The sequence below is a fragment of the Chlorocebus sabaeus genome, chromosome X (assembly GCF_047675955.1).
Source record: "Chlorocebus sabaeus isolate Y175 chromosome X, mChlSab1.0.hap1, whole genome shotgun sequence".
NCBI lineage: Eukaryota > Metazoa > Chordata > Mammalia > Primates > Cercopithecidae > Chlorocebus > Chlorocebus sabaeus.
In genome coordinates, this window is record NC_132933.1 from 98362466 (window position 1) to 98371447 (window position 8982).

Below are 8982 nucleotides of genomic sequence, written 5' to 3' on the forward strand. Positions count from 1 at the left end.
AATAATAGCCATTCTGACTTGTATGAGACAGTATCTCATTGTGGTTTTGATTTGCATTTCTCTAATAATCGGTAATGTTAAGCTTTTTTTCATATGATTGTTGACCACATGCATATCCTCTTTTTAAGTGTCTTTGCATGTCCTTTGCCCACTTTTTAATTGGGTTGTTTGAGTTTTTTACCTGGTACATTTATTTAAGTTCCTTATGGATGCTGAATATTAGACCTTTCTCAGACGCGTAGCTTGAAAAATTTTTCTCCCATTCTGTAAGTTATCTGTTCACTATGTTAATAGTTTCTTTTGCTGTGCAGAAGCTCTTTAGTTTAATTAGATCCCATTTGTCCATTTTTGCTTTTGTTGCAATTGCTTTTGGTGTCTTTGTCATGAAATCTTTGCTTGTTCCTATTCCAGAATTGTATTGCCTAGGTTGCCTTCCAGGGTTTTTATAATTTTGGGTTTTACATTTAAGTTTTTAATCCATCTTGAGTTAATTTTTGTATATGGTGTAAGGAAGGGGTCTGGGGTCTGGTTTCAATCTTCTACATGTGGCTAGCCACTTATCCCAGCATCATTTATTGAATAGGGAGTCTTTTCCCCATTGTTTGTTTTTGTCAGCTTTGTCAAAGATCCAATAGTTGTAGGTGTGTGGCCTTATTTCTGGGTTCTTTATTCTGTTCCATTCGACTTTGTGCCTGTTTTTGTACTAGTACCATGCTGTTTTGGTTACCATAGCTCTGTAGTATAGTTTGAAGTCAGATAGCACGATGCCTCCAGCTTTGTTCTTTTTCTTAGGATTGCCTTGCCTATTCGGGCTCCTTTTTGGCTCCTCATAAATTTTAAAATACTTCTACTTCTGTAATGAATGTCGTTGGTAGTTTAATAGAAATAGTGTTGAATCTGTAAATTGCTTTGGGCAGTATGGCCACTGTAATGATGTTGATTCTTCCTATCCATGAGCATGGAATGTTTTTCCATTTGTTTATATCATCTCTGATTTCTCTGAGCAGCGTTTTGCAGTTCTGCTTGTAGAGATCTTTCACTTCCTTGATTATCTGTATTCATAGGTATTTTACTTTGCGTGTGTGGTAATTGTGAATGGGATTGTGGTCCTGATTTGACTTTCAGCTTGAATGTTGTTGTTGTATAGGAGTGCTAGTGATTTTTGCACATTGATTTTGTATCCCGACAATTTGCTTAAGTTATTTATCAGCTTAAGGATCCTTTGGGCTGAGACTATGGGGTTTTCTAGATATAGAATCATATCATCTACAAACAGGGGTAGTTTGACTTCCTCTCTTCCTATTTGGATGCCCCTTATTTATTTCCCACTCCTAATATTATTTCAGAAACTCCTTTTTGAATCTTCTTTTTGAAATATGTGTGCTTGCCGGGCACGGTGGCTCACGCCTGTAATCCCAGCACTTTGGGAAGCCGAGGTGGGCAGATCACAAGGTCAGGAGATCGAGACCATCCTGGCTAACATGGTGAAACCCCGTCTCTACTAAAAATACAAAAAAAAAAATTAGCCGGGCATGGTGGCGGGCACCTGTAGTCCCAGCTACTCAGGAGGCTGAGGCAGGAGAAAGGCGTGAACCCGGGAGGCAGAGCTTGCAGTGAGCTGAGATCACGCCACTGCACTCCATCCTGGGTGACAGAGTGAGATTCCGTCTCAAAAAAAAAAAAAATGAAATATATGTGCTTAACCTAGAAGGGTTCTATGCATGGAAAGTTACAAAGTTATAAGCCCTACCAGTTATGCTACGATCCAGAAATACCTAAGTTATTGAAGTTGATTAATTGTGTGACAATTAAACTAAAGTGTTATCAGAAATAAGGTTGTGGAATTTTGTATTTTAGTGTATTTTCTTTTTCAGAGAAAGATTTGGCCATACTAGGATGGGAGCTAGTAGTGTGTCAACAAGTTGTGTAATTTTCATATTTGGGGCATTGATTTTTCTTTTGAAGAAAGATATGACCTTGCTGGACTGAAACTCATAATACTTCAACAGCAGATAAAAGAGAAAGATCCATAAGTGATAACATGCTCAGAGTTGGGGCTTTTAACAGTTCTTTTCCAAGGCTAGGGTTCTGAGTTTTTTTCCTCCTCTCATCTGAACCCATTTTAAATCTTTACTAGAAGTCACTGCTTCTGTGCTGAGAATAGGGCTACATAGTTCCCATATCTTTGGTAAATATCCCTTATTAAGTGATTCTTAAAGATGTACATTTATACATAGACAACTGGAAATTTTCATACTAAAAACCTTTTCTTTAGACGAAACCAATAAAGTATAAAAAAAAAAAAAAAACCTTGTTAGGTGCATAAATCTTTGGGGGTTGGCTTTAATTCTTCAAAAATGACTATAGGTTTTATCCCTATGGTAAACAAATAATAATGTCTACATCTATCCACAATGCAAAGCTGGGGAAACAGTCCTAGAATATTTAGCAAACATACGGATATTTGCACCAAACCTGGAATGGCTGAGGTTCTCTATAATTGTAATTTTATCATTTTTCCATTTGCTTTCATGTGGAAAAAAAATGCCAGCCTCAGTATATGCCAAATATGACTGAAGTTTATTTGAAATGTTGTCAAGAGTTACCTGGGCATATTAAGAATGTAAAATTGTAACTGTAATGTGGATAATTCAATTGTGCTTTTGTCTTTTGCGAATTGGTCTTCATGAAGCACACCCAGTATTGTGAAAATTATGGGACGTTATTGAAATTGAGCCACATGAGGTTAGTAAGTAGATTTTTAAATTATTATTTGGCACATTTTCTTCACAATTTTGTAATTGTACATCACTCCTTTATTATACTGATCTGGAAAAAAATATTTAGTATATTTATGCCCAAAATGAGTACTGGGCCCATGTGGCAGGGCCAAGCAACTAGAACATGATTCAGAAATCAGGCAATGAGAAGGCATAAGAATGACATAATGGACTTTGGCGACTCAGAGGGGAAGGTTGCAAGACTACATATAGGGTACAGTGTACACTGCTCAGGTAACAGGTGTACTAAAGTCTCAGAAATCACCACTAAAGAACTTATCCATGTAACCAAAAAATGCCTGTACCCAAAAAACAATTGAAATAAAAAAGAAAGAAAGAAAAGAAATCAGGCCATGAAAAACACACTGGAACATGATCAAGAGACATTTCACTGCCTCAAAACAAGGTGGTGGGGGGTGTATTAGTCTGTTCTTAAATTTCTATAAAGAACTACCTGAGACTGGGTAATTTATAAAGAAAAGAGGTTTAATTGACTCATGATTCTGCAGGTGTACAGGAAGCATGGCTGGGAAGGCCTCTGGAAACTTACAATCATGGCAGAAGGTGAAGGTGGAAGTAGGCACATCTTACACGGCTGGAGAAGGAGGAAGAGGGCAAAGGGGAAGGTGTCATACACTTTTAAACAACTAGGTCTTGTGAGAACTCACTCACTATCATGAGAACAGCAAGGGGGAAATCTGCCCCCATGATTTAATTACCTCCCACCAGGCCCCTCCTACAACATTGGGATTTACAATTCCACATGAGATTTGGACAGGGACACAAATTCAAACCATATCAGGGAGGAATTCTAAAATACACAGCAGGATGCACTCCTATCCCTTACAGGTCAAGGAGATTATCTAATATTGGTGTGAGGAATGGCTTATTTTCTGATGACCACATGTGGGACTATTTCAGCCACCACTAGAAATCCCAGGAGGGTTTTTGTTTCATATTATTTCTATACATTTTTTTGTAAAAGTAAATGCAATAGAAATTTAATTCAGGATTGATCTCAATCTTCAAGTGGAGCCAGCTCCTCTGGGGTCAGGAAGGAAATGGGGTGTTTTATTTTTGTTTGGTTTGGGCTTTTTTATTTTACATCACCATGCAGGTTACATTCATCTTCCACTGGAATGACTAGAGTACCCCTGTAAGTGGCCTGACTACAGAAGAACACAAGATTGCCTCCTGAGGGCAAACAGGCTCTCTTGCTTCTCCTCATCGGCCATGCCTTAGCATGGTTTCTCCCTATCCCTTACTAAAGCAGGTCCTTTGCACACAAAGCCCTGGTTAAAACCCGAATCACTACCTCTCAACCCTCTTGGATAAGGGGAGCTTTCCCTGGGCTTGGACTGAGCCCCATGCCCCAGAGGTGCTATCCTGACTGGATTGTATGAAGAGAGTGGGTGCAGGAGACAAATGGCTGAAATGAAAATGGGAGCCATCGGTCCCCATCTGCATCTACAACTTCAGATGCCTACAGATGTGGTCCATGTGATATGTGCAGGAAGGAGGGGCAGAAGAAGGGATGGGCAGGGAGGGTGTTTCTGGGGACAGTAGTCTGCCTGAAGGTCTTCACTTCTTGGCCTTGCCCTGGGCAGCCACAGCTTTCATGGCTTTACACATAGTCTCTTCATCCCCTAAGAACTGCATGGACTTGATGGGGTTCAAGTTCTTGGCCAATTCATAGGCAATGGGAATACCAGTAAGCAGGTTCAGCTCCATGATAGCTACTTCAGAGACACCCTCCAGATGCTTGATAATGCCTATAAGGCTGTTGTCATGGGCTTCAATCAATATCCAATTCCTCTTCTTTATCTGGGGAACTATATCTTTATTCCAAAAGGCCAGAGCTCTGGCAATAGTATCCTCCAGACTTTCACAAGAGGGTAGTTGATCTTCAGTGAGGTCTGTATACCCGCAATCCTTACTAATGCTGCTATAGAAGGGGTGGTAGGGCTCCATCGAAGGTGGTGAGACATCATAAGGGCATATCCACATCTTTACCTAGGCCTCACCATTCTTGGCAGCAGTTTCTGCTTTATGGAAGCTGGTCAGATCCCCATAGTGCCATTCATTGAGGCATCAAGTCCTCGCTGCAGGCCACCACATTGGGTCAATAGCATGCACAGTGTCCAGAGATTCCAGATTGCTCTCTTCTGCACTGATGGGAAGCATATGTCAAACTCATAGCCAGCACCTGGCAGCACCTGCCCATCGTGATTCACCTCCTCATGGTCCGCTGGGTGCTCTTGCTCTGGAAACTGGAGTGGCCATGGCAGCAGGCTCACAATTCTTGACAATGTATTTTCTGGGATTTTTTTTACTGTCTTAGATGGCTTTAAAATAGGACAACCTTGAAGCCATTCAAGCCAACAAAGAAGTCAAGGTCCTATGAAAAATTGAAGTTCAGTGCTCAAACTGCCTATAACAAATAAATGAGCAGCAGCATCAGCGAAGAAAAATATGAAAAAAGAAAAAACAAGTTGAAGTCATAAGGCTCAAAGGAAAAAAGCCAAGACTGTTTTGGCATGTGGGAAAGAAAAGCTGGAGGAAGGTTTTAGTTAAAACCTCACAAGCCAGTGTTTGCTTAGCTGCCCTTTCCATTAACTTCCATTAAGTGCATGGGGACTCTATTTTGATGCTGAGTGCCCTATACCTTCAGAATTCCCTGAGGCTCCATGGGCAGGAGGTTAACATTTCTTTCCGGACAGCCAGTTCTGTGTTCAGATGGTGTGGTCATAAAGGATCATCTAAACTTGTATGCTTTGAAATCTATTTTGTCAGGGAGCAAAAAAGAAATAGATATTTCTCAAGCTCAGAACAGTATTATAATTTAAACACATGGTTTGGTATGACAATATGCAGCATAATATATTTGAGTTAGTAGAAGAATATAAATAAAAGAGCCTTAAAGATGGCAGCACAAATGAAAAAGAAAAAGAGAATAAATTATTTAAATTTCTCATAATAGTAGTAAGAAAGAAAGGACTTGAAGTTAAACTGGAAACATCAACATGAACTGGCACCCTTAAAAAGTTTTCACTTTGTTACTTAAATCATTCAGATTGCCTCTCCCTACCAACAGTAGTCATGTAGAAAAATCTAAACCTCCCCCGCAACCCCCCAGATCTTCTACCTTTTTCTGCCAAACGGAATCAGGGTTCCTTGAGCAGAGGACAAAAAAAAGCAAAATGTTCCTACAAACATCTTATTGTCACAAAGCAAGGATGCTCTCACAAATATCTCTGGGACATTTCAAAAAGACAAAGACAAATTTTAAAGTTATATGTTGGATAGGCGCGGTGGCTCATGCCTATAATCCCAGCGCTTTGGGAGGCCAAGGTGGGTGGATCACTTGAGGTCAGGAATTTGAGACCTGCCTGGCCAACATGGTAAAACCCCGACTCTACAAAAAATACAAAAATTAGCTGGACGTGGTTGTGGGTGCCTGTAATCCCAGCTACTCGGGAGGCTGAGGCAGGAAAATTGCTTGAATCCAGGAGACGCCGAGGTTGCAGTGAGCAGAGATCGCACCACTGCACTCCAGCCTGGGTGACAGAGCGAGACTCTGTCTAAAATAAAATAAAATAAAATAAAATAAAAGCTACATATTCTTTGAACCAACAATTGTACTTATAGGAATTTACGTCACAAATACACTCAAACATGTACAAAAGGTGAAGAAATTCACTGCAGCAATATTTGTAGTAGAAAATGTTGGAAACAACCTAAATGTCCATCAATAAGAAACTGGTTAAATAAATTGCAGTGTATTAATACAACAGAATACTATAAAACCACCAGAAGAAAAAAGGTAAGATCCTATGTGCATCGAAATGGAAGATCACCAAGATATACTGTTAAGTGAAAAAAGCAAGATGCATGTCAGTACACATAGAATACTGCCATTTCTGTGACAGTGAAAGGTATATATGCTTGAATATGCCTATAATATATCTGAAAGAATGCAAGAAACTGGTAACAGTAATTGCCTCTAAGGCAAGGAAGTGGGTAGCTGGGGGACTGGAGAGTGAAGGAGACTTATTTTTCAGTGAATACACTTTTGTGCTATTTGACATTTTTGTTACTATGTGCATGTATTACTTTTTTAAAATAAGATTAAAAGGTTTCTTTCTATTATGTCAATGATTTTAGTCTAGAGATATCTTCCAATAATCAAGTAGTAAACAACTTTAACATTAAAATAAATGATTGTAGTCAACAGAAACAGGAACTCTGCAAAAAGAGCCTTGAGTCCATCACATCAGCTAAGACAACTAAACCTCTTTGAAAATGATTATTTGGCCAGGCACAGTGGCTCACGCCTGTAATCCCAGCACTTTGGGAGGCCGAGGCGGGCGGATCACGAGGTCAGGAAATCGAGACCATCCTGGCTAACAAGGTGAAACCCCATCTCTACTAAAAACACAAAAATTAGCCAGGCGTGGTGGCGGCGCCTGTAGTCCCAGCTACTGGGGAGGCTGAGGCAGGAGAATGGTGTGAACCCAGGAGGCGGAGCTTGCAGTGAGTTGAGATCCCACCACTGCACTCCAGCCTGGGCAACAGAGAGAGACTCTGTCTCAAAAAAAAAAAAAAAAATGATTATTCATTGATGTGACCACAATCCAGATAGGTGCCAGAGCATAGTTTGTGCCAGTCACAATTTCATAGTTACATTACATTTATGTGTTTCTAATATGGCTAAATATCAATCCACAGGCAACTTTAACACAATCCCAAACTCTACTAAATGATAATAAAGGGGGAAAAAAAAGCCCATGGGGGTAAAGGGAGTGGGAAATAAAACAATAATAGATGAGATTTCAGCAAGTTCTGGAGAGATGAAAAGCAGATTGATAAGCAATAATTAACTTAGCAGAGGAAAGGAAGGAAAAATTTCAATGCCACCAAGAAACAAGTCATTCTGCTCCCATAGAACTGAGGAAGAATTAAGAGTTGGTGGCACAAAGCACTTTGGAAAGTGGAAATGGAGTACAGGCCTGAAAACAAAGAAAATTGGTTGAAAATCTGTATACATAGCAATTGGACACTCAAATCCTGTCCCCCCAACATGTAAATTAATAAATACTATTTCCCCACTCCACAACATTCCTGAGATTTATTCTCAGAAGAAATAGAAGCTGAGAGGTTTTGGACATGGGGACATCAAGCACAGTATAGATTGGAGTGAAACATAGAGCTGCAAGCAAAAGGATAAAATCAAAGCCAGCATCTGGAACAGTGGGATCACAGCCTCCTCCCATTTGCCTGCTTCCAGAATTCCAAAGCCTGGTTTAAATGGCTGAAGTAAGAGTCTAGAAGATTTTTGTCTGGTGAGATTAAAGTCCTCAGAGGAAAAAAAAAAATTCCTCCACATACAGATTTGAGTACTACCTTAGTGCAAAACTATCTTTTTGACATAGCATCCTCTGAATAAACCCAATAGTTGACAATTCTCCACAACTCACAAAGAAATTACGGTCAGCTTTTCAGTGCATTTCCTTGTAACAGTGACATGTTGAGGCTCTCCTAATATTACAGACAGACAAATACAGACAAACAGAAAAGTAGGCCAGGAGCGGTGGCTCATGCCTGTAAAACTTTGGGAGCCCAATCGGTCAAGAGTTCGAGACCAGCATGGCCAACATGGGGTGAAACCATGTCTCTACTAAAAGTACAAAAATTAGCCGGGCATAGTGGCGCATGCCTGTAATCCCAGCTACTCAGGAGGCTGAGGCAAGAGAATTGCTTGAACCCGGGAGGCAGAGGTTGCAGTGAGCCGAGATCATGCCACTGCACTCCAGTCTGGGCGACAGAGCAAGACTCTGTCTCAAAAATAAATAAATAAATAAATAAAAATAAAGCCAGAGGAAACAGTAAATTCAGGGAGCAGAAGAAAACTTTCTAAAATTTTAATAAATATCCTCATAGAGACAAGAAAAGACATTGAGCTTTTGAAACTAGATCTGAAAACACTTTATTAAAAGAAATAAATTGTACCGTGTATATTTAAGGTATACTAGATACACTTTAAAGGAGCTATGGGGAACTAAAAGTAGAATTACAAACATAAAATATTCAATAAAAGGAAACATTGCAGAAAGTATAACAAAAGTAGTAAGTGGAAAATAGTAATATGATCATATATTTAGGAAGTGCATCAATCAACTAATAAACTTCCAGAAAAGGAGAA

The 8982-nt window shown here is 39.7% G+C and overlaps 1 pseudogene; it reads right to left on the bottom strand.

Moving 5' to 3' along the window:
• Nucleotides 1-4186: 4186 nt before the first annotated feature.
• LOC140710773 (phosphoglycerate mutase 1-like) lies at nt 4187-4913 on the bottom strand (annotated as a pseudogene).
• Between the last annotated feature and the right edge of the window lie 4069 nt (nt 4914-8982).